The following is a 27,284-nucleotide window of genomic DNA, read 5'->3' as shown; positions in this document are numbered from 1 at the left end:
AGGTGTTATATAAATGTGATGTTATTTTGTTTTATATATTATATAGCTTCTTCCTCCAAATCACCAAAGAATTACTTTATTTTTAATTAATTATTATTTATTATTGATTTCATTGCCTATATTAGCAGCCTGACTCTTTTAGCAGTTTTCTGTGTCCCTAGCTACATTGATTTATTGATCTTCAAATTCTGCTTTTTCCGTGCTACTTTTATTCTTTTGTTCACCCATTTATAATACACATATTAAGTATCAACTATTGCTAGGCCCTGCTCTAGGCACTGGTTATACCCAACCAAAACAGGCAAAGACTCTTCTTGAAAGGGGTTGAGTACTAGTGGGGGGGGAGCTGATGGAATATATTATGCTCACTGTAAAGCCAGGAGGCAAGGCCAAGGCCACCATTAGAGCAGCCAGGCCTATGCAGGTTCGCATTGGATTCGGACAGTCGGTAAAGAAACCATGGAGCCAAAAACTGGTGGGCCATAGCCTTTAATCCCAGCTTGCACCCGGCGGGCAAGTAAAAAATACACACTGGGCTCCAAAAACCCAGTCACATTCAGTGCTCACAAAGCCACTGACTTATCCGAGTTTCCTAGAATCAAAGGTTTCTAGCTCACCAGCCTTATTCTCCTCAGTTCCCCATCTCCTTCCTTATCCCAGATACAAACTCTGTACAAACTGGCATCTCACTCAGCTCTCCGCCATCTTGGCTGCTTTTCCTGGCCTCCTCCACGTGGCCTCCTTCCGCTGCTGGCTCTACTCTCTCTGCTCTCTCATGCTAACCTCAGGAACCAAGAGAGCAAAATCCCGTTTTGCCCCCACTTTATACTGTAGCTTCACAACCTCTAATCCAATATACAAAGTAGGGAAGTCTCCAACCCAAAGTCACCTTCTGAGGCATGATTGGATTGCACCACCCCACATCAAAAAGGGTAGGAAAGGCTTAATCCCAAAACCAAGCCCCAGGCTACAAGGATTCCGCTTTCCTTTAGCCCACCCCAACACACATTAATATCACCTGGGCGATGGCCTCCTTGTGTTATCTTTAACCAAGTGAGCATAATACATTTTATCTGCCCAACACTCACTTTGTTAAGAATGGTGCTGCCCATGTGGAAGCCTGTTGCCCCGGTGATATTAATGTGTGTTGGGGGCAGGCTGTGGGCAGGCAGGATCCTTATAGCCTGGGGGTTGGTTTTAGGACTAAGCCTTTCCCACCCTTTTTGATGTGGGGTAGTGCAATCCCATCATGCCTCAGATAAGTGACTTTGTATCAGAGACTTCCTTATTTTGTATATTGGATTAAAGGTTTTGATTTCTGCACTATAAAGTGGGGCAGACCTGGAGTGCTCTCTCTCTCTCTCTCTCTCTCTCTCTCTCTCTCTCTCTGTTCCTGAAATTAGCATTAGAGAGGAGAGCAGGGAAAGGCCACGTGGAGGAGGCCAGGAAAAGCAGTCAAGATGGTGGAGTGATGAGGGAGAAGCCAGTTTGTGCAGAATTTGTGCAGAGAGAAGGAGATGGGGAACAGAAGTAAATAAGTCTGATGAGCTAGAAACCTTTGATTCTAGGAAACTCAGATAAGTCAGTAGCTTTGTGAGCACTGAATGAGTGGGTTTTGGAACCCACTGTGTGTTTTTACTTGCCCACCAGATGCAAGCTAGGATTTAAGATGATGGCCCACCAGTTCATGGCTCTGTTGTTTCATTACCTTCTGTCCGAATACAATGCAAACCTGCATGGGCCAGGCGGCTGTGATGGTGGCTGTGTATACTGGCTTTATAGGGGGTAATGGTAGGGAGCCAGGAGGACAAAATTTTCTTCTCTCTAAACTTTGCCTTCTTGCCCTGGCCAGGTAGCTAAGCTTTAGAGCATTTTTCTCATATGCTTAGGTTTTAGGTTTGATTCCTGTGGAGCACGTAGAAGAATCAACCAACAAATGCATAAATAAATGGAACAACTAATTGATATTTCTCTCTCTCTTCCTCCTTCTCTCTTTCTAAAAAAAAAAAAAAAAAAAAAAAAGAAATGTTTAAACTCTTTGACTCCTTGCCCCTGTGCTGCTGCTATTCTTCGTGGCTTCAAAAGCTAGACTTTGGCCAATTTCCATTTCTATTTTCTGTGCTTTGTTATTTATCCCTTTCCAAGTGATTCTATTATTTCCATTTTAATTACTGTTGTTCTCAATCAGAGTGTACAGACCTCCCTGGGGAAAAGCATATAAGTTGAGAGACACACAGGTACACAAACATACTGATGTTAATTAAGTTAAAACATAGTTAGATGAGACATGGAATTTCACACAGCTAGCCTGGGAACTGTTCTCCATAGTTATTAATGCCCTTTTTATCAAGCTCGGCAAGTTGTTCTCAACGCAACCTACAGTCACTGACTCCTTGCCTGGCCAGGTACTAAGCTGCTTAGAGCATTTTCTTCATAGGCCAAGGTACAAAAATCAACCCACTGGACATCTTCCAAGTTAAAATGTCAAATCTTACTCATTAAAATCATTAACTGTAGAATTAATTTACAAATAATGGTACAAATGAGCCACTGTAAATAGTTTGATCATGGTGTCACCGGAAAAGGCGTTCTTGCCCTCCCTCAAGATAAAAATCAAGAGAGGAGCCCAAACAGATTCAAAGGAAGAGATTTACTGAAACAAGGTGGAGGGGATGGTGAGAGGGAGGGAGCTCGATGCACCAAGGGAGCACACATTAGTGAAGATTATGGCTCTCCAAACTGCTATAGCCCTGGTCTGGCTATAATATGGGACTGAGGTCTTCACACAAGTACACAGCGGGGGTTTGCCTATATATAGGTCATGCAGGTGCAAAGCAGATTTCTTTCCTTTTCAGGTTCCTGTCCTAGGCTGGCTTCTACTGGTGCAGGTGCAGAGCAGAGTTTTGCTTTCCAGGTTCTGAGAGTAAAAGTCTAAGATGAAGGAAAAGTTACAAACATTTAGGACGAGCTCTGTACTGAGTCTCATAGTGAAATTACAATAGTATGGTAGGGAGAATTGTAGCCCAATGCTAAAGTGGTGTGGGGATTTTAACCAATGCTGAAACCTTGCTGATGTATAGAGTGCCCTCCCTTCTCCCAGGTTTATGAAGACATACTTAGCAGAAACCTCTGATGTTACTAAAGCTCTAAGTAGCAGAACATTTAAAACAGTACCAACTCTTAAGAATACCTAAGAAAATATGACTTCCAATTAAAGAAATGATATGTACAAAGGGTTTACATATAATAATAATAGTAGTCCCTGGCCAGTTGGCTTAGTGTTAGAGCATCAGCCTGGCATGTGGAAATCCTAGGTTCGATTCCTGGTCAGGGTACACAGGAGAAAGCAACCATCTGCTTCTTCCTCCCTCTCCCTTCTCCTTATCTCTCTCTCTCTCTCTCTCTCTCTCTCTCTCTCTCTCTCTTTCCCTTCTTCTCCTGTAGCCATGACTGGATTGACTCAAGTACATTGGACCCAGGTGCTGAGGATGGCTCTGTGGAGCCACGTCTCAGGTACTAAAAATAGCTCAATTGTGAGCATGGACCCAGATGGGCAAAACATTAGCCCAAGATGGAGTTGCTGGGTGGATCCCAGTTGGGGCACATGCAGGAGTCTGTGTATCTCCCCTCCTCTCACTGGGAAAAGAAAGAAGAAGAAAAGAAAGAATAGCAAACACATAGTTCTTTATATGTCTAGGTACTCTATTACATGCTTTAAGTATTTTAACCATTTTAATGTTCAGGACAACTCTAGGAAGTAGTTATTATTAAAATTCAATGTACTGATTAAGAAAAATGAAACACAGAGAGATTAAATAACTTGACCAAAGTGACACAGCTGATTGAAGGTAGAACTAGAATACAAATCCAGGATGCCCAGCCTCAGAGTCTCTGTTTTTAATCACAGAGAAAGGCGCAGCTGACTGGGGAATGATACACTGTTATTGATCTTGTTCAATGTAGCTTCTCCCATTAAAGTTTTGCTATTATAAAATTTTGCATTTACTCATGAAAAGATCAGATAACCTTTAAAGTCTGTCCTAGCAAAAGGTGAATTCTACTTTAATGATACTAATGTAGCATGAAAAAGTATAATCTATCATGCCAGATTATGGTACTCATGACCTATACTTTGATAGAAAACATTGATGATATAATGTATAAGTAGAAAAATGACTTCTCTTTTTCAGAAGGCACATGCTACACTAAGATAAGCTGCTCAAAAAGAAAGAAAAGGCCCTAGCTGTGTAGCTCCATTGGGTAGAGCATTGACCTGATAAACCAAGGTTGTGGGTTTGATCCTAGTCAGGGCACATACAAAAATTAACCACTGAGTATATAAATAAGTGGAACAATAAATTGATGTTTCTCTTTCTCCCTCTCCCTTCCTCTCTCTCAAATCAATCAATAAATAATTTTAAAAGAAACAAAATTTTTAGAATAATTACTTCCAAATTTGACTTAAAGTGAGACATCAAGATGTGAAATTATTTCGATTTTGTTCAAACCAAATCCTTAAACTGGATATAATTTGGGGACACCCATCAAACCACATTAAAAGGATGTTTCTGATGAAGTTAACAAACTTTCCTAATCATTCAGTGATATTTAAGACACAAACAGAGACTGAAACTTCCAGAAAAAAAAATTATCAAAAGTTATCCGCAGTGTCTATAGTTTTTGGATACAATGACTTCTATAAATATTGTTCTGTAGTCCTTTTTTTGGAAAGACAGTGACCAGTCCGATGCTTAACATTGATTGAAACTGTCAGCAGGCTATGATCTACAAGATCCTAACATTTCTCAATACCTAAATTATGTCACAGGCTAATCTTGCTTCCAGGAACTGAAAAGGATTCCTGAATGCAAAGACCAAGGTGCCCAGTGAAAACACTAGATGGCGATGAGACATTATGTGCAAAAAGGACGTGTGCACAAGGGTTGAGTGCAACATAATAACTACAAATGTCTAAAAGAATTAAATCCCTCCACATCACAGCCTGTAAATACAGAAGATCCTTTTCTGGTTGAGAGAAGGCGTGCATTTGAGCATGAGCTCACCATTCTCCATTCTTCAACCAAAGAATAAAGTTTCTGCTTCTACTTTACTAAATTCAGTCTCACTCTACTGGCATGAAAGGCACTGGGCAGAGGGCCTTTGGTGTGTGTCCCTGCCCTGGAAGGGTTGGTAGCAAAACTGGTTCTATTCTTGAAGAATATAAAATGACTACCAAAAGAGATCCCAATAGTGTTCTAGGTGATATCAAAACTGCATTTAAACAAGAACGTTCCTGCTCAACAGAGCTAATTGTATATATAGAAAGAGTACATGCAATAGTATAATTTTTTTTTATAAAAGAGGAGCGGAAGAGGGACAGAAAGTTTTCAAAAAAATGTGGCAGATACCTTTCTCTCTGACCCTATCACCCCTTGTCTTCCCAGATGTCTGTGTCCAGGGATGATGAACCACATGGACTAAAACAGTGGGACTCTAGTCTTCTGTATGCACAGTAGGGATCCAGAATACCACACAGAAGACCAGTAAGGGTATGTACCGTATTTACCCATGTATAAGAGGCACCTTAATTTTGGGGCCCCAAATTTGAAAAAAAAATGTATTACTTAAAGTTATTAAACTCAAGTTATATTTATTATAAAATTCATACAACTCTTCATCACTGTCAAAACTCTCATCCATTAGCTTGTCCTCGTCTGTGTCTGATGACAAATCACTGTCTTCATATATTTCCTTGTTCTCAGTTCCATCTGTGGCATTTGAAATGCCACAACCACTATATAAGATGCACCCAGTTTTGAGACCCCAAATTTTTCAAAAAAGGGTGCGTCTTATACATGGGGAAATGCAGGTATTTCCTGGCTTCTTATCTACTGCATCGCCATGGGATTGCCACTCTAACAGAGAACACAGTTGTGTTAGAAAGCCTTCCCCATTCAGCCTTCTCTCAGGTCCCAGCCAATGCTCCCTGCTTTGCCACTTCCGCCTGGAGATGGGCTCCCCCGTGGGACTAGATTTGGAGGACTGCACAACCCCTTCCTGCTATTTCTAAACCCTTCCTGTGTCTGTTTAAATGGTGTGAACTTTCCTTAAAACATATACCACATATCTGTTTCCTGTCAGGGTCCTGATTAATATTGCATATAAGAGTAGAAATGGCCTGTGGAAAGCAGAAACTCAGGATAGTATTTCTCTGTTATAGATCATAATTTTGTCAGCGTCTGGATATTCCTGTACCTCAAGATTTCTGTTCATATCTCTTCCTTTTATTAACATTAAAGTAATATTGACTTAAAGTACTCCTCTCAGGTACGATGAGAACATAAGAGTGTATTCAAATATTTTAAGTAGTACTTGTTTTTATCTGTCTTTTAGCTACAACAGACACAACATATTACTTTTGCTGAATTTTTTGCATCTAAATTTCCAAATTACCACCAATTCAAGCAATTCTTGAAAAAAAATTGACTGACTCTTGGAAAAACTGGATTGAGATGGTTAAAAACACTACCAACACTTCACAATACTTTAAAGTTAAGTAGTAGACATCCTGTTGTTTATGAATCATAGAAGCCTCACAACACTAATCAGCTAGAATATGACTGACCTAATATTTGAACCCTGGTATTCATCACCCTTTAGAGTAAAATATACTGGATTTGATACTGTAAATAGACATAATTTCAAGTGATAATACAAGGGGTCCGTGCATTACAACAGTCCTGACTTACAACATTTTGAGTTTATGATGCTCACTCCCGTAGAAACTTAAAAAAAATTGATATGTGAGTGTTTTGACTTCCACTGTTAGTGTCTTACTTACGGATTATGTGGGTGAACTAGTTTGGTTGTGCATGTTTGGTACTGCATGGAAGAACATGCAGTAACATGGCATATGAGTGAGGGAGTTTGCATCCCCCAAATGCTTACCTACACCATTTTTGACTTAGTTGTATTTTTTTTTTTTGTTCTAGATTATGATTTTACAACTGTTAGAATAGGTAAGTGACTTAGGCTAGGGTGTATTTCGACTTACACCAAAATTCAGGTTACATCCCTGTCATAGTAAAGGAACTGTGCTGTACATAACCTGAGGACCTATATATAAAGTTTTTGGATTGCATTACCCCTTTCTAAAAGAATTAGAGCATTGATATTCTCTTTAAAACTTGTGTTAGCAAACCTGTATAATTATATTAACCAAAATCACCTCATAAATTCAATAAAAGGATTTTTAAAATAAATTTAAAAATACTTGTGTTGGTAATATTTTTGGTCCAGATTTACATCATGGGTGTTTTATATCATTGAAATCTGGAAATACAGAATGTGAACTATTTGCATTATGTCTTTGCTTTCTGTTTCCAGTTTAGCATAGTAACATCTTAGTATTGTAAATAATCAATAGGGAAATCTGTATATTTTATTTAGTCTATTCCACACTTACTTATTGACTATTATATCTGTACCATTGTATTTGTTTACCTTCAGGGAACATAATAAATTAAAGCCTCTGCTTTCTGAAAGCTGACAACCTTGGTGATGGGAAACAGAGGAGAGACATTCAGTACTAAGAAATGACTTCTTGAATGCTATAATAATAGCTTTGTAAACAGAATTCGGCCAGGGACACAGAAAGGAAAATGATTAAAGGCCTTATAATTGAATAGTACCCTGTAGATTACGTGGCACTGTCAGATGCATTGGTTTCTTTCATCCATGCAACAATCCAATGAGGTGGCAAATGTAGATATTATTTTTAAACATTTAACAAGGGAGGAAAGCATCCAAACTAGCAAGGCTCCAATGGCAGACCTAGATTGCCACTCTTCTGACTCTTAATAAAGAATTTGTTTCTGCTTTTCTGTTGTCTATCTTTGCTATCTAAATTTAAACCAGTAGAATTCTAATTTATTTCAATTTAAAAAGTTAATGAAATACATTCACTTTCGCTAAGTGGATACTTAACAACAACAAAATGATCCAAGGGAACCATTTAATGCAGAAAGTGTTAGAAAGCATCAGGTACATGGCACTGTAACAATTGCTCTGTGTAACTTTAAAGAAAAGAAAAAATAAACATGAACTATCCGGAACAATAATTCGAAAACAGTCTGTCCTGAAGCTTCTACATGTGCTTGCTTGAAAGCAAGGGGCGAGAGCAGATAATCTCCTAGGCACATTATTTCTTCTTTTCTATACCAAAGTCAAGCTCTCTAACTATACTCGGCATCAGACACATCACTGTTTTTGAGCCACTTGTGTGTTGTTTGAGCAGATACATGCACCGCAAGTACTAACGGTCCTCTCTAAGTGTCTATTTACCCACAGGGAGAGACTTGAGTTCACAAAAGAACCAACTTCAGGGAATGGTTTCAACAGAGAATTTGAGAAACAAGTGTGAATACAAGACTTGTAAAATAAAATTAACTTTTAAACTGGAAGAGGCTCAAAGAGAATGGTAGCATTTGAAACAAACATCTAGATTGTACCTATAGGATATATAAAATATGATCACTGTAGTATAAGATCAAGCATAGGGGTGTTTTATCTGGATCTTAAATATATGCCAAGTGCCTTGAATTTATAATGAGAATTTATAAAGGAATTTATAATGAGAACTCTATTTCTTTCCAAACAAAAATAAACTAATGAGATTATGTTTTAGATAGATAAAATGATTACTCAGTTGCCATCTCGAGAACAATGCAGGCCTGAAGGAGGAAGAAGAACTTACTTACTTAGTAACCTGGCTCAAACCTCCCCAACAGCCTCATGCTGATAAGGGACAGATGAGTCAGGGGGTACAGTCAGATTTTGAGGAGCTGTGGTGTCACTCCCATCCACAAACAGAGGAAACTGTCTTGCACCAGCAGATGCAGCAACATCAGCCACTTTTGCCCAAAGCCCTTTGATAAGTCCATATAAACGCTGCCCTATTCCAGTCTCAGCCTGCTTGCACCCAGGTGTTTTTAAAATACATTTCCTTTTTGAATACACTCGCCTTGTGTTTTTGGTTCAGCCCACTGTTTCTGCCTTTTAGTTTTACTCATCAACAACAACAAAACGTTCTAAAAAGAAGCTGATTACATGCAAAAGTTTTACTGTTAATTCTTTTGACATATCAAAAAAAGTCTTTATTTGTAGGTGATTACATTGTTAATTTCATAACAGTATGTATAGTATCATTACTGTTGTTCTTCAAGACTCTGTTTGTCTTTGCTCTCAATGCATTTGCTTGTGATATGACTAATTCTATGTTCTTAGCTTCCACACCTATTTCATCAACCTCTTCCTCTTCATTCTCTTTTTTGGAAAATTGGAGTCTGTGTTTTCTTGAATGTTTCAGACAGCTTCACCTTGAACTTTACATTTCTGAACAACTGCCACGTTGTGCTTGCTGAGATACATCCTCTCTCATGGCTTCCCCCCAAACTACATAGGTATCTGAAGATGGGCTCTTACAGCACCTGGTTTTGTGATGACAAAAGATATTCTTAGAATTCTGGATAGTGACCCTAGTGACCTCTGGAACCCATAGAAGACCCCATTTGGACACAACCTTCCATGATTTCTTTTCACTCAGCCCTGTTTTGCATTAGTGACTGGTTCTTTATGGATTTCAGCCACAGCTGCCAGCTGGCTTGTTATGTGGTTGCCTGTGTGGAATCTTGTTCCTCAGGTTCTGGAGCTGATTCATCACTGTCAGATTGTGTTCCAGACCCTGTGTCAGCCCACGCCTATTGCTACTCTCAGTCTGTAGCAGGGACAGTTTTTGCGCTTCATGCTGCATTTTGTGAGGGGAATGTGGACCCAAGATGGTGGCAGAAAGAGGGTTGGTGACCCATACTTCTTGAAGAAGAGAAAGCAACTCTTTTTTTTTTTATGTGAGAAAGAAACTCCTGCAAAGAACTTTTACTTAAGCAATTATGAGGACAACAGAAAGAACCCCAGGCATAGAGAAGAGCACTGGCGATAAGATTGGTGAAAAAATCAGGTCTTTGTCTAAAACTGTAAGAAAATTGAGTTAGTTCTAGTACAGGGTGCCTTTAAGCATGGCAATGGAGAAGTTGAATAAAAGGTAAATAAGAGTTTGAATTTATTCTAAGTGAAATGTGAGAATTGCTGAGGAAATATATTTTAGACAAGAATGAGTCTAATCTACATATTTTTTTATGATCTAGAGACAAATAATGTTATTTATCATTTAACATAAATTCATGGTAAGGAAAAAAACCTAACCTAACAAATAATTATGAGTAATTACATATGTTAGAACTTAATATAAATGAGATATTCTTTATTATCACTTCATCATTTTGAACACAAAACAGAAAGATAGATTGCAAAGTGGAAAAAGGGAGTGGAAAACAGACTGACCTTAATCCCATTTTATAACATCTTCTGCCCCAGACATACCAAAAAAAAATGTGATTATTCCCTTTGATATTTGTATGGATAGGGGCTGTCACCCTCGTGGCCATGCACATACAAATTCTCATTGAATCTGGACATATAGTAAAGAAACAGTGGAGCAAAATTATGGTGGGCCATTCCTTGATTAAAGTCTTGCACCAACCAAAGAGCAAACACACAGGGAAAACACTTCTCTTTCACTCAGGGCTCCCAAAGCCACTGACACATTCTCTGGTTCCACAACCAGAATAATTTTCTCTGGTTTCTCCTAGAATCAAAGTTCCCACCAGTCTCAGTGGAGCTCGCAAAGCCCCTCACCTCTGGTTCCCCATCTGCACACCTCTTTTCCTATCAGGATGGCTTCTTCTTCAGCACTTTGCATTCTCTCTGCTCTCCTGGCAAACATGGTTTCTTTCTGCCTCTTCTCCCTCTTTTCAAAACTTTCTGGCATGAAAACATCTCCTCCAGCAAACATTACCAAAACAATGGCCTTTCCCAAGCAGGAAGGTAATTTGCAATTTCACAGACCACATATATCTGGCACTACCCAGCTCCCAATGCAAAATATAAATGCAAGCAAATATAAAAATCATATTTTACAAATTTATTTGACCAACAATATTGTAACATAGTATTTATTACAGAAACAATACTAGCTATAGTAGTATAATTACTTCAGGAAAATTTTCATTAATCTATATTGTATTATACGTCAAGTAATACTACTGAATTTAAGTAAAAATCAAGTTAAATACTACTGAAATAATTTAAGTTTATAAAAAAATAAGTGCCTGCATATGAAAATTATTTATGAAGAAAAAAGTTTTGAAGAGTTTGATAGAAGTGTTCTAATTATAACATAAAGTTTATCATTAAAATATTTTAGCCAAATTTAATATTTGTGCATGTATGTATGCTTATATTCAAAAGAATACACAGTATTCTTACTTGTATTATTTTCAACTGCAAATTATAAGAGACACTTCATCACAATCTTCACATTAATGAGATGGAACTGTTTGGAGAAAAATTAGGAAAAACATTACAGTGAAAATCTATCTTAAACACAAATTTCATATTCCAAACACATTTTTAAGGATAAAAGCTAAAGGTTTAGTCTGAGCAGGTGGTGGCGCAGTGGATAGAGTACTGGACTGGGACACAGAAGACCCAGGATTGAAACTCTGAGGTCACCAGCTTAAGCGCGGGCTCCTCTTGTTTGTACAAGGCTCACAAGCTTAAGCCCAAGGTCACTGGCTTGAGCAAGGGGTCACTCAGTCTGCTGTAGCCTCCCGGTCAAGGCACATATGAGAAAGCAATCAATGAATAACTAAGATTCCGCAATGAAGAATTGATGCTTCTCATCTCTCTCCCTTTTTGTCTATCTGTCCCTATCTGCCCCCTCTCTGACTCTCTTTGTCAAAAAAACAACAACAAAAAAGTAAAGACTTAGAGTAGATAAAAACACACTTTTATTTGTCTGTCAGTTATATTTACATACTTAAGAATCAATATATTTATTAACAAAAGAACTTGGCTAAGAAACTTAGCTATTCATTTGTCATTTAATCACAAACAACTGGTATTGAGATTATAGCAAAGATGGGGCATTTTAAGAGATATGAGCTTGTGCCGCATCATAGATTTCCTGAGACAGCACATTTCTAGTTGAGGGTGCAATAGAGACAGGCACTGACATTCCACAACCAAACCTTTCCATAACTGAGTAACTGAGAGTTTTTGAAGGGTGGACCTATTAGGGATGGTGGATTCACATAATTGAGAAATGTAAAAGACTGGTTGACAAGTTTAGATTAAATGTGACAGAAAAAAAGGAGTCAAATTACAGTGTGCGAAGGAACATTTTATGAGTTTTCCTGGCAATTTTTTGCAATATGCATTGGGGAAGGAATCAGAGAGGTCAAATAAAAAGCTATCTCTATAAACCCATGCCAAAAAAAAAAAAAAAAAAATCTAAGCTTACTAGAAGAGTGCTTGTCTTGTAACATGCAGTTTGAGAGATTGGCAGTTCTTAAGTAAACACAGCTTTAGTCTCTTCTTCCGAGTTCACAGCATATTGCTTCCCCTTCTATTGCCTTACATCTAACAGTGTTTGCTTCATTTTGCTACAGCTTTCTTAGTTTGAGTCTGTCTCAAGTTTTGATTCTCAGATTGTAAACTTCCGGGCAAAGACTATCAACTTTTCATTTCCCGCAATGTTCGGTGTCCTGTATCCAGTGACAAAAACAAAATAGCTACTGAAGAAGTAAATTAAATAAAAACTGAATTTCTGAATTTCACCTTCCTAGGCATCTGGAGTCAGTACTTACTACATATAGCAAAAACAAAACAAAACAAAACACCCAATAATAATAAAATAAAGAATATATGTAATTTAATTCAGAAATTGAAAAACAATTACATTTTATTTGATACTACCAATAATATAAAAAGTTATTGTTATTGGAAACTCTAATGCATACCCTCTAAAGAAAAGGAGAAACTGTGTGAGAAAGCTCTTGAGAGGTAGAGTGTCTAACAATTTGGAAAGCATGTATAACTAAAACCGACGATGAAAAGATAAAAAAAGAAAACCAAGACTTTCTTGGAAAATGACTAGATCATGTAGGTTTATAATTTATCTTTCTTCCTCATCATTTTGGGGGTGGCAGAGACAGATAGTCAGAGAGAGGGATGGATAGTGACAGAAAAAACAAGGAAGGGAGAGAGATGAGAAACATCAATTCTTCATTGCGGCTCCTTAGTTGTTCATTGATTATCTCTCATATGTTCCCTGACCAGGGGGCTGTAGCAGACCAAATGACTCCTTGCTGGAGCCAGCAACCTTGGGTCCAAGCTAGTGAGCTTTGCTCAAAGCAGATGAGCCCGTGTTCAAGCTGGCGACCTCGGGGTCTCAAACCTGGGTCCTCCACATCCCAGTCCGACACTCTATCACTGAGCCACCGCCTGGTCAGGCTCTTTCTCATTTTAATAATACACTCTGCATAGCCATGAGCAGCAAGTTTCAGGAGGACGGATTCAAACACAGTATGTTTTGCCACACAGAATGTGTTGCTGCTTTTATGATTCCAAAATGTACTGTGCCCCTGGAACTGCAAATGTTGTCATATTAAAGCACTCGCATTTGAATTTGCTAAAACAATAGCTTTTGCCAGAATTTGCTCTTTCTGAAAATGGTTGCCTTTTAGGAATTCTCACAAATAGATTTATTAGCTTTCACACTGGGTAAAAAGCAAGAGCTTGCTATGCAGATCGGCCCCAGAAGCTGTTATAGAGGATATATTTCCAACTTATATGGCAACATTCTTTACTTTTATGTTCTAGCCTCTCTCAAATTGATAAATTGAGTTTTGTTTAAAAAACACAAGAAACGCTTTTTATATACCTAACTCTCAGAGTTCCCTTGGTTTTAATGTATACAAGCTTTTACAGGAGCAGTTTTCATGGTGAAGTTGCTAGAAATTAGGAATCAACAGGATGGACTGAGGCAAATTTAGGAATCAGTAACAAATAAAAACACAAGGATTATTTAGGAAACATAGTGTCCCTGTAACTTCCTCCTTCACAGGGGCTTTATTTTGTCCTGCTTTTGAGGGTGTTGGTTGCTGTTCTGAAGGATTAAGTAAACCTATTGAAATATTGTCTTGAAAGAGCAAACTGTTTTGTCAGGTAGAAGGTTAATAAATTTAATGAATCAAAAATGCTTTAAATTATGGAGAAAACTTTTGATATGTAGAAAGAGGGTGGGAAAAGGGAGTATGTGAAAGAGAGGAAATGAAGAAGAAAGGGGAAAAGAAAAAGAGAGATTTCTAGGACCACAATAACTGATTTTCAGTGTGAAAAAGGAAGGCATATCAACACCAGAGGTATTTATATTTCACATTAGATTAAAGTGCAGGTATTGCAGTAATAAATGTATCATGTTGTGAGACAATTTACGTAAGTAGATTCCACTCTTTTTATACTTATTTCTCCTTTCTTTCTTTCTTTCTTTCTTTCTTTCTTTCTTTCTTTCTTTCTTTCTTTCATTTATTTTGTAGACTGAACGAGGACTAAGAGAACTCAGGGACGTCTCCTCTTTATATTTCTCCTGCCCTGTTGTATGTTGGCTACCAGTTCCAGGAAGTTCTCTTCTGAAATAGAAATACAGTCTTGGACTTTCCAGGACGACTTATGAATGGATCTGGTGGTGCATGTTGTTTATTTCTCTGCAACACGTTATATACTCCTAGAAGAATGTAGCACATTCAACTAACTACTGGCCATATTTTTTAGTAGAAAATATGTTCTCATTTAAAAAAGTAGTATCCTATGATTAGAACCCAATTGGCAAAGTTGAGGGTTTTTTTTGGTTTTTGTTTTCTTTCTTTTGTGTGTGACAGAGATAGAGAGAGGCACAGAGAGGGACAGATAGGGACAGACAGACAGGAAGGGAGACAAGAAGCATTAACCCTTCGTTGTAGCATCTTAGTTGTTCATTGACTGCTTTCTCATATGTGGCCTAACCAGGGGGCTACAGTAGACTGAGTGATGCCTTTCTCAAGCCAATGACCTTGGGCTCAAGCTGGTGAGCCTTACTCAAACCACATGAGCCTGTGCTCAAGCTGGCAACTTTGGGGTCTCGAACCTGGGTTCTCTGCATCCCTGTCTGATGCTCTATCCACTGCATCACTGCCTGGTCAGGCCAAAGTTGAGCTTTTATGATGTATTTTGTCAAATCTGTCTCTCCACCACACTGAAAGTTTATAAAGTTTATACATTTGTTCTGGACTACTTTGTCTTCTGATCCTCAAAGAAGTCTCAGTGAGGCAGGATCAGCATTGAAGGTGAGAAATAGAAAGCCTTCTTCAGCCTGAATTACTTACAGGTAAATGGAGATAGTGTGAGAGGCCTGAAATGTGCTCACCACCTCTAATGGTAATGGACCCCAAGCTTTTCACTGTTCCAACCTCAGCTTCTTGTAGTACTTAAATATTCTGGTTATTACCAACTTTTTAATAATTATCCACACATGAAGCTAATAAAAGCTGTTGACCCTTGCTTTATGAGGGACAAACTTACACAGGTACCTCTTGCTTTTCAAATGTTCACTTTACACAACTTCACTTCTACAAAAACACCTACATTAAAGCCTGTTATCTATCGCTAACCAAAAGAAAGCCAAAGAGGATTTTCACTCTTACAAAAAAGGTGAAAGTAAAAACAGCTTCTTTGTTTTGTACCATTTTGGCTTACAAAACATTTCATAGGAACACTTTACTTTTGGATAGCCAGGGGAACCTGCTAACATCGAAGCTAGATGTTAGCAGAAAGATGCTAGGCCAAGAATTGAGAGACCCTGAGTAGCCTTGGTTCAACCTCTTCACTAAGGCATTCAGCTTCTGGAATGCAGCTCCATTACCAATAAGGAAGAAGGATAACCATGATAAGTTAGAATAGAATATATAAAATATTTATACCTTAAAAAACAGTTTACATGTATAAAACTTGAGTATCAGAGAAATCTAACACAGGAAAGAGCTGGCCAATAGTATATATGTTGGTGGTAGGAGCTAAGGGGAAGTGCTGCTCCATTTCCCCCCAAAAACTAGAAAAATACAGGCTTGAGAAGTTTTTCTAAATAAAAGAGACTTCATAGCAATCTTACTTTATCTGCTGTTGTTTCCTACAAGAAGTATGAAAAATGGACATGATATTGGCATCTGCCTTCACATTTCTTCCGTGAACATATGGTACGGGAGAAATGAGGGGGAGGCAGTGTTTTCTCACCTTTTTGTACCTGAGCAACTCTCTTCATCAGAGGTGTGAAATATAATGAACAGGCTCTGTCCACCCACTTCATAGACCATGTATCAGGAAGAAATTGTCTGGGAAGTTTGTTCTTCCCGTATTTTTGAGCAAACTATTTCTAGTTTGTGGAAATTTTATATATATATAATTTTTTCTAGTAATATTTCTCCAGGCTATGCCAGTCTTGAAAATAGGAGGAGTAATAGAAATCAAACCAACTGTCTTTCATTTAACAATTGCCATATGGCTATGCCATTCTAAGCTTTTATATGTATTAACTCACTAAACTCAGAGTCCTTGAGTTAGATAATATTTTTTTCTTCTTTTCCAAGTGAGAGGAAGTTATCACTTGGAAAAGGTATCACTTAGAGAGAGGGTACATTCCTGCATGTACCCTGACTGGAATCTACCTGGCAACCCTGGTATGGGGCAGATGCTCCCATCTGGGGCCATGCTCCCTACTAAACTATTTTTAGAGCCTGAGGAACAGCTCCACAGAGCCATCTTTAGTGCCCAGGGTTAACCAATCGAGCTATAGCTGTGGGAGGGGAACAGAGAGATAAAGGGGAGAGGGAAAGGAAGAGGTGAAGTAGATGGTAGCTTCTCCTGTGTGCCCCAAATGAGAATCAAATCTAGGACATCCACATGCCAGGCTTTCACTCTACCACTGAACTAACTGGCCAGGGCCAAGTTGGGTACTTTTAAAATGCCTGTTTTAGAGATGAGAAAACTGGAACACAGTGCACAAAGTTTGAATAGTTTATTCAAAATCCCAGAACTAGCAAATGGCGATGCCAATTCTGTGCATTGTGGTTATATCAGGTGGTTCAGGTGAACTGGTTAAAATGAAAATATTACTAGACATTTTGGAATCACCATTCTTCCCACACACATACACACACACACAAATACACTTGGAAACACACACACTCATTATAATAGTTAATATGCTTGGTAATGTCTAATTTTCTTTTAAATCTTGGATATGTGTTCAGATTTTTAAAAATGGGATAGAGTGAATAGAAGGTTGTTTGATGGGGGAAATAGAGATATTGGCACAAATTTTACTATTTATTGTTGAAAAGTTGAAAACTATTGACAGGTTCTGGGCATACACAGTGTTGGTTAAAAATGTGAGGGACCAAAACCCACAAGATATGGCACAATAGTATGCTCCCTCACTTTTCCAGCCAGCGTGGTTTCAGCTCTGTCAGCTCTCGGCTGAGCAGAGGAGAGCTTTGCAGAGTAGTATTCTCATCCGGGCTGTGAGAAGCAGATGCACTTGTGTACTTATACCCATACTTATTTAAAAAGTTATAAAATGTACAATTTCTTTTTCACCCAACAAGAGACTTAAATTAGGTGATCCACCATTGCAAATACATGGGCCAGGAGAGTTTATTAATCAGGGTACTTGGCAGGAAAAACAGAAATCAAATTAGGTATTTGAAATGAAGTTATTGAAAGGGAGTTTGTTAAACAGATTCTAAATAAGCTGAATGAGTAAAAGGAATAATAATAATAAAAATAAAATAAAATAAACAAAAACACTGAAGTAAGGCAGAAAAATAACTGTGACAAGAATCTATCAACCCTATATCTGGGGAATAAATGAAAAGTTTAAGATTATCATAGTACAGACTCTCAAAAGAATAATCCTGCATAACAGCAACTCAGACCTTTCTTTTTCTTTTTTATAAATCAGTGAGAGTAAGAGAGGCAGAGGCAGACTCTTGCATGAGCCCTGACTGGGATCCACCTGGCAAGCCCACTAGGGGCAATGCCCTGCCATCTGGGGCACTGGTCCATTGCTCAGCAACTGAGCTCTTCTTAGCACCTGAAGCAGAGGCCATGGAGCCATCCTCAGTGCCCAGGACCAACTCACTCCAATCAAGCCATGGCTGCAGGAGGCGGAGAGAGAGAGTGAGAGAAAGAGTGATAAAAGTGAGAGGGGGCGGGGGGAGAAGCAGATGGGTACTTCTCCTATATTCCCTGATCAGGAATTGAACCCAGTATATTCACGTGCTGGGCCAACACTCTACCACTGAGCCAACCAGCCAGAGCCACATTGCATATTATTAACTTAATAAAGATGCATTATGACTAAATGCGGTGTGAGTTAGATTTTATATAACTGAGTAGAAGTAGTTTATTTCTAGAGTACTTAGATGAGTTGATTTTATACTATGCTGGAATAAAAATAATTTAAAATCTAATAAAATTCTTAATCGAATGGCCTGTGTTTTTTTTTTTAAACAGGAAGTTAACTAATTTGTTAATGACTATTAGGTTTACATGAGTATGAGATATTAGTTAACTGCAAAGAAAAGAAAATTGTTTTATTTAGTATTTGGCTTCCCTCATATAGTACTTAATTATTTGTTTCTAGTTTTCAATATAATAAATTTATAGTATTCTTTATCTCAGACCTCTCTAAGAAACAGTTGTGAGCCGTTGCTGCTGGTACAAGGGGAAGTTTCAATGATGTTGGTTCTGGTCAAGGAAAGGGAATTGGAGGGGGGAACCAACAGGTGCGACTGTGGCTAAAGTGCTATTTTGAGGTGATGGTGACAGGAATAGTAAGTAATCTGTATATGAAGAAGAATTTAACTTTAAGTATAAATAATATTTGGCATAACACTAAGGCAAGAAGCGCTCACTGATTTTTTGCTAATTTGTTTGCAACACTGGGATATGATCTGGGTCTTTGCCTTTAGCCTGAGACAATTTCATAGTGTTTGTCATACATCCTGCTAACACTGGGATATGATCTGGGTCTTTGCCTTTAGCCTGAGACAATTTCATAGTGTTTGTCATACATCCTGCTGAGGCAGGAGTGGGCTGTAAATGACATCATGTGCTTTGCTGATGTTCTGGACCAATTGAGAGGTCAAATTATGAGTGGAACCTTTAACCCATGGGATCTGATGCTAACTCAGATAGAGAGCATCAGAACTGAGTCAAACTGTGTGACACCCAGCTGGTGTCAGGGAATTGCTTAATTTGTGGAAAAAAATCACATATTGTATTTCAGAAGTGAAGCATTGGAAGCAAAAGAAAACAATAGCATTTTCCTTTACACCAGTGGTAGTCAACCTGGTCCCTACCGCCCACTAGTGGGCGTTCCAGCTTTCATGGTGGGCAGTAGCAGAGCAACCAAAGTATAAATAAAAAGATAGATTTAACTATAGTAAGTTGTTTTATAAAGATTTATTCTGCCAAACTTAGCAAAAAAAATCTGACATAAAGTACTTGGTAAGTAATTATTATTATATGCTTTAACTTGCTGTAACTCTGCTTTATAAATTTTATGAAGTAAAGTTACTTCCCTACTTTATAAATCACCATTACTGTGGAACCGGTGGGCTATTAGAAAATTTTACTACTAACAGAGATAAAAACGTGGGATGTAGGTATAAAAGGGTTGACTACCCCTGCTTTATACCATATTCATGGATCAGGAGACTGAGAGAATGCTAGCAGCCTCTCCAGGTCTTACAATGTGACTGAAGAGAGAAATCCACTCAAGAGGAAGGCAGAATAAAAACTGTTCTTTGTAAAACACAAGTTTCAGTTAAGAAAGGAGTAAGGATCAGTTAAGGGTTCCAAACATAAAAATATTTGAAATTTATTAGGAGAAGAGCAGTTGAGGCCCTGGCCAGTTGACTCAGTGGTAGAGCATCGGCCCAGCGTGTGGAGCCAGGTTTGATTCCCAGCCAGGGCACACAGGAGAAGCGCCCATCTGCTTCTCCACCCCCGCCCCTTCCTCTCTATCTCTCTTCTCCTCCCGCAGCCAAGGCTCCATTGGAGCAAAGATGGCCTAGGTGCTGAGAATGGCTCCATGGCCTCTGCCTCAGGCACTAGAATGGTTCTGGCTACAACGGAGCAATGCCCCAGATGGGCAGAGCATCCCCTCTGGTGGGCATGTGGGGTGGATCCCAGTCGGGCGCATGTGGGAGTCTGTCTACCTCTCCGCTTAACACTTTAGAAAAATACCAAAAAATAAATAAATAAATAAATAAAAGAGAGAAAGAGAAGAGTAGTTGACAGTTACAGGAAAGTTAAGCAGTGAGAGAACCTTTCGTTAGGTTAGGCTTTTAGGAGGCTTTTTGGTTGGATGACCACTGGGCAAATAGAATGCATGCTCAGCATAGTGATACTTTCATGGGCCAGATCAACATAACCCCAGGCCATGGCAATCCAGGGAAAAAGTGGATTTAGAAGAGATTGAAATCTGTATATTATCATCAAACTAAAACAAAAAGGAGTAGTATAGAAATACAGATAGCTGAGGTTACAACTCTTCTTGACAAAAGCATTTTAAGTAAATTATTATTATAATTATAGTAACCTAAATCACAATTAATTCTGTATGACTGTTCTTACCCAATTTAAGAATCATATCTGAATGTTATTTTAAATAAGTTAAAGTTCCTGGGATGTTAGCAAGCTTTTTTTAATTTGATGTAAGAATATGTTATTTCTCTTTTGGGAATGAAGTCATGAACATCTAAGCTGGGGTGAAATTGATCAGTAAAGAGAGCCCTAGTGTAGAAGACTCAGGGCCACTCACACAGCAGCAGCCTAAGAAACTCAGAAAAAAGACATGCTCTTACTAGGTCATCGAGTAGAACCAACCAAATGAAAGGTTAACTTGATTATTAAAATTTTGTTAGTAAATGTAACATTTTTCTTGAACTAGAAAAAAAATAAGTATTTTTAAAATTAGGTGATGAGTTTTTCATGACATTCTTTTTTATTTTATTTTTTTAAAGTATTGATTTTAGAGAGAAAGAAAGGGAGGGAGAGAGCACAGCACATTGATCTACTTCTGTATGTGTCCTGACCAAGATCAAACCAGCAACTTCTGCTCTTTGGGGTGATGCTCTAACTGACTGAGCTATCCAGCCAGGCCTGGTGACTTATTCTTGTTTTTGTTGTTGTTGTTGTTGTTTTTTGTTTGTTTGTTTGTTTTGTATTTTTCTGAAGCTGGAAACGGGGAGAGACAGTTAGACAGACTCCCGCATGCGCCCGACCGGGATCCACCCGGCACGCCCACCAGGGGCGATGCTCTGCCCACCAGGGGGTGATGCTCTGCCCCTCCGGGGCATCGCTCTGCGGTGACCAGAGCCACTCTAGTGCCTGGGGCAGAGGCCAAGGAGCCATCCCCAGCGCCCGGGCCATCTTTGCTCCAATGGAGCCTCGGCTGTGGGAGGGGAAGAGAGAGACAGAGAGGAAGGAAGGGGGGGGGTGGAGAAGCAAATGGGCGCTTCTCCTATGTGCCCTGGCCGGGAATCGAACCCGGGTCCCCTGCACGCCAGGCCGATGCTCTACCACTGAGCCAACTGGCCAGGGCCCTGGTAACTTATTCTTAAAGTGAAATATATTTCTCAGATATTAACCAAATGACAACAACAAACACTATATAAAATTTAGTCCTTGCTAGTTAAAGAGGTAAAACACACATATGTGCATATATAAATATCATATTAACATACATACTATAACATACTATGACTCACAAACACATACTTAATAATCAAATACACATAAATACAAATGCCTGTGTTTTTTAAATTATCTTTTGTGGAACTAATTTGACAAAGCAAACTGAAATATTATTTATGAAAAGCTAACTCATTATTGAAAATGTTTGCAAAATATTGATATCCATTTTTGCATGTAAAAGATATAGCATTTTGCAAGTGCATAAATGGAGTGAAGATTAAAGATTTATTTCAGATTTGCTTTCAATATATGTATGGTGGTTTAAATTTTTGATTAAGCAACCTATTTAATGAGCAGGAGGTCAAACATACACTTAATGGGTTTTTTTTTTTAAATGAAAGAGAAAAAAAGTATCTTGAGAGGGAATTATCATACATTTAGGTACACATATTTATTTTTTTCAGAGACTTTTTGACCCAATGTGCATTGAACAAGATGCATGATGATGTGCTTGGTGATATATCCTTTGACATAAAGCAAACTGTACTGGTCAAAAGTTACTACTAAAACACTTAAAGTCAATAAATATTATATTAATCCTTCTAGGCAGCTCACTCAATCCCTTTCATAGCAACATATTTGTTTATAAGAGAGTTTTTATTCACATCACACTTTTAAAAACTATGTAAACAATGTATAAAATACAAAAATTAGAAAAATATATAACCTATTTAGATAATAAAAAATGATAAAATAGCTCCACATTATAGCTACAGCCGAAAATATTGATTGGAATGGAAAACCATTAACTCTGATTTAAAACAAGAACAGATGTAGCAGATATGATTCTTCTGGAACAAATGTTACTAAATACAAAACTCCTTGCTGTTGCAATTTTTAATGTATTTGGAGAAAAAAGTACTGGCTATAAAGAAATGTGACACCGGAATGCTTACAACTCAAAGAAAAGTTTAAATGAGGCAAAAACAAAGTAGGAAATAATTTCCAACTTTTAATAAACATTTTCAAGTATAGTTCAATTTATACTAATGGAACTCAGTATTTATTGAGTGTTTCCTATGGGCCAGAAAATGTGAGCACAAAAGGAAGGAGACATGGTTCACTGTCACCATACTTCCTCCTTCTAGGAGCTTACTCTTCAGAAGTAGGTTCAATGTGAATATACTAATCATAACAACGATGACAAAAATAGGTTAGAGGATAAAGAGAGAAAGCCATAGCGGGCTGAAAGATCACATCTGGAAGGATCTGAGAAGTATCCTGAAGGTAGGTGTTAAAAAACAACCTGTTATGGGTCTGAGATTTCCCCTTACTTAAAAATTAACATGTGAGCCTACCATAATGTTTAACATATATATCATTGACTCCTGAATAATGTGAGGGTTAAGGGTGCTGACCTCCCATGCAGTCAAAAATCCAAGTATGACTTTTGAGACCCCAAATCTTAACTACTAGTAGCCTACTGTTGAACAGAAGCCTTACTAATAACATAGTTGACTACAAATATTTTGTATGTTGTATGTATTATACACTGTATTCTTACAATAAAGTAAGCCCTAGATAAGAAATTATTATTAAGAAAATCATGAGGTGAAGAACATACACTTACAGTATTTTGCTGTATTTATTGATACCATAAGTTTATATCATCTGTTTCCAATACAAATTGTCTGTCTGTTCATACATCAATATTGTCTTATATGATACAAAGCCAGGTAGATTTTAGAAGTATTATTAACACGAGACATCAAAATAGAAAAAATAATTGTGAGAAATAAGTTCATATTTATTTACAGGTATGATCACTCATGCATTGATAATGAAAAATAGCAATGTGATTGCTTTATGGTAGCCTAGTGTAATTGATATGGTTACTTTTCGGTAGTAAGAAAATCTCCAAAGAATTTTCCAGTGTATTCATTTTTTTAAATCTGCATATGAGTGGATCCTCACAGGTCAAACGTATGCTGTTCAAGGGTCAACTGCATTAATAAAATATGAGAACCCTATCTCGCAGACATGAGTGATAACTCATGATAAAAGCAGCACCCAGAGCAATATGTTGCATTGGCTCCTTAAGCCCTGATCCCAACCAGAGACAGTGAGGGACAGATGGCACCTGCACACGCACTGGGTGCATCACAGAGAAGGGCTCAGAGATAAGGAAATGCTGGTCTTTCCTAAGGCTGCTGGTCACCTACTTATTCTCTCCTCAAATGAGAAAAAGAGGCCTTCTCTTAATGCTGGAAAAGTAACAAATCTTCCTCTGGGGAGGAGAAGGAGCCAATATTTTCTTGGGATGATTCCTGGAAGAAAAGAGTAGTAAAACAAAGTTCTCCCTCTTTATTTATTTATTTATTTATTTTTTATGTTACTCTTTTTTTTTATATAAATTTTTATTAATGTTAATGGGATGACATTAATAATTCAGGGTACATATATTCAAAGAAAACATGTCTAGGTTATCTTGTCATTAAATTATGTTGCATACCCCTCGCCCAGAGTCAGATTGTCCTCCGTCACCCTCTATCTAGTTTTCTCTGTGCCCCTCCCCCTCCCCCTAAATCTCTCCCTCCCACGCTCCCTCCTGCGTCCTCCCTCCCCCCACCCCTGGTAACGACCACATTCTTGTCCATGTCTCTTAGTCTCGTTTTTATGTTCCACCAATGTATGGAATCATGTAGTTCTTGTTTTTTTCTGATTTACTTATTTCACTCCTTATAATGTTATGAAGATCCCACCATTTTGCTGTAAATGATCTGATGTCATCATTTCTTATGGCTGAGTAGTATTCCATAGTGTATATGTGCCACATCTTCTTTATCCAATCTTCTATTGAAGGGCTTTTTGGTTGTTTCCATGTCTTGGCCACTGTGAACAGTGCTGCTATGAACATGGGGCTACATGTGTCTTTACGTATCAATGATTCTGAGGTTTTGGGGTATATACCCAGTAGAGGGATTGCTGGGTCATAAGGTAGTTCTATTTCCAGTTTTTTGAGGAACCACCATACTTTCCTCCATAGTGGTTGTAGTACTTTACATTCCCACCAACAGTGTATGAGGGTTCCTTTTTCTCCACAGCCTCTCCGACATTTGTTATTACCCGTCTTATTGATAATAGCTAATCTAACAGGGGTGAGGTGCTATCTCATTGTAGTTTTGATTTGCATTTCTCTAATAAATAATGAAGCTGAGCATCTTTTCATATATCTGTTGGCCATTTGTATTTCTTCCTGGGAGAAGTGTCTGTTCATGTCCTCTTCCCATTTTTTTATTGGATTGTTTGTTTGTTGTTGAGTTTTATGAGTTCTTTGTAAATTTTGGATATTAGGCCCTTATCTGAGCTGTTGTTTGGAAATATCATTTCCCATTTAGTTGGCTGTCTGTTTATTTTGATATCAGTTTCTCTTGCTGAGCAAAAACTTTTAATTCTGATGTAGTCCCATTCATTTATCTTTGCCTTCACTTCTCTTGCCATTGGAGTCAAGTTCATAAAATGTTCTTTAAAACTCAGATCCATGAGTTTAGTACCTATGCCTTCTTCTATGTACTTTATTGTTTCAGGTCTTATATTTAGGTCTTTGATCCATTTTGAATTAATTTTAGTACACGGGGACAGGCTGTAGTCGAGTTTCATTCTTTTGCATGTGGCTTTCCAGTTTTCCCAACACCATTTGTTGAAGAGGCTTTCTTTTCTCCATTGTGTGTTGTTGGCCCCTTTATCAAAGATTATTTGACCATATATATGTGGTTTTATTTCTGGGATTTCTATTCTGTTCCATTGGTCTGAGGGTCTGTTTTTCTGCCAATACCATGCAGTTTTGATTATTGTGGCCCTATAATATAGTTTAAAGTCAGGTATTGTAATGCCCCCAGCTTCATTCTTTTTCCTTAGGATTGCTTTGGCTATTCAGGGTTTTTTATAGTTCCATATAAATCTGATGATTTTTTTGTTCCATTTCTTTAAAAAATGTCATAGGAATTTTGATGGGAATTGCATTAAATTTATATATTACTTTGGGTAATATGGCCATTTTAATTATATTTATTCTTCCTATCCAAGAACAAGGAATATTTTTCCATCTCATTGTGTCTTTTTCTATTTCTCTTAGCAATGCCTTGTAGTTTTCTTTATATAGGTTCTTTACATTCTTTGTTATGTTTATTCCTAGGTATTTTATTTTTTTTGTTGCAATCGTGAAGGGGATTATTTTTTTGAGTTCGTTTTCTAATATTTCATTGTTGGCATATAGAAAGGTTATGGACTTCTGTATGTTAATTTTGTATCCTGTGACCTTACTGTATTGGTTTATTGTTTCTAGTAATCTTTTTGTGGAGTCCTTCGGGTTTTCGATGTATAGGATCATATCATCAGCAAAAAGTGATACCTTTACTTCTCTTTTTCCGATATGGATGCCTTTTATTTCTTTGTCTTGTCTGATTGCTCTGGCCAGAAATTCTAGCACCACGTTAAATAAAAGTGGAGAGAGTGGACACCCCTGTCGTGTTCCTGATTTAAGGTGGAAAGTCCTCAGTTTTACGCCATTTAATATGATGTTGGCTGATGGTTTATCATATATGGACTTTATTATGTTGAGATATTTTCCTTCTATACCCATTTTGTTGAGAGTTTTAAACATAAAATTGTGTTGTATTTTATCAAAAGCCTTTTCTGCATCTATTGATAAGATCATGTGGTTTTTGTTCTTTGTTTTGTTGATATGGTGTATTACATTAACCGTTTTACGTATGTTGAACCATCCTTGAGATTCTGGGATGAATCCCACTTGATCGTGATGTATTATTTTTTAAATATGTTGTTGTATTCGATTTGCTAGTATTTTGTTTAGTATTTTAGCATCTGTATTCATTAGAGATATTGGTCTGTAGTTTTCTTTTTTTTGTGCCATCCTTGCCTGGTTTGGTATGAGGGTTATGTTGGCCTCATAAAATGTGTTTGGAAGTATTGCTTCTTCTTCAATTTTTTGGAAGACTTTGAGTAGAATAGGAACCAAGTCTTCTTTGAATGTTTGATAGAATTCACTAGTATAACCATCTGGGCCTGGACTTTTATTTTTGGGGAGGTTTTTAATAGTTTTTTCTATTTCCTCACTGCTGAGTGGTCAGTTTAGGCTTTCTGCTTCTTCCTGACTCAGTTTAGGAAGGTTGTATTGTTCTAGGAATTTATCCATTTCTTCTAGATTGTTGTATTTGGAGGCATATAGTTTTTCATAGTATTCTACAATAATTCTTTGTATATCTATGATGTCTGTGGTAATCTCTCCTCTTTCATTTTGGATTTTATTTATTTGAGTCCTGTGTCTTTTTTCCTTGGTGAGTCTTGCCAAAGGTTTGTCGATTTTGTTGATCTTTTCAAAGAACCAGCTCCTTGTTTTATTGATTTTTTTCTATAGTTTTTCTGTTCTCTATTTCGTTTATTTCTGCTCTGATTTTTATTACCTCCTTTCTTCGGCTGGTTTTGGGTTGTCTTTGTTCTTCTTTTTCTAGTTCCTTAAGATGTGAAGTTAAGTGGTTCACTTGGGCTCTCTCTTGTTTGTTCATATAGGC

General features: G+C 37.8%; 1 pseudogene; it reads right to left on the bottom strand.

Moving 5' to 3' along the window:
* Positions 1–9,169: 9,169 nt before the first annotated feature.
* Positions 9,170–27,284, bottom strand: part of LOC136319421 (nascent polypeptide-associated complex subunit alpha-like) — a 36,769-nt pseudogene continuing 18,654 nt past the window's right edge.

Source organism: Saccopteryx bilineata, chromosome 1, assembly GCF_036850765.1.
Source record: "Saccopteryx bilineata isolate mSacBil1 chromosome 1, mSacBil1_pri_phased_curated, whole genome shotgun sequence".
Classification (NCBI taxonomy): domain Eukaryota; kingdom Metazoa; phylum Chordata; class Mammalia; order Chiroptera; family Emballonuridae; genus Saccopteryx; species Saccopteryx bilineata.
Note: the sequence above shows the minus strand (reverse complement) of the source record. Positions and strands in the feature narration are given on the sequence as shown.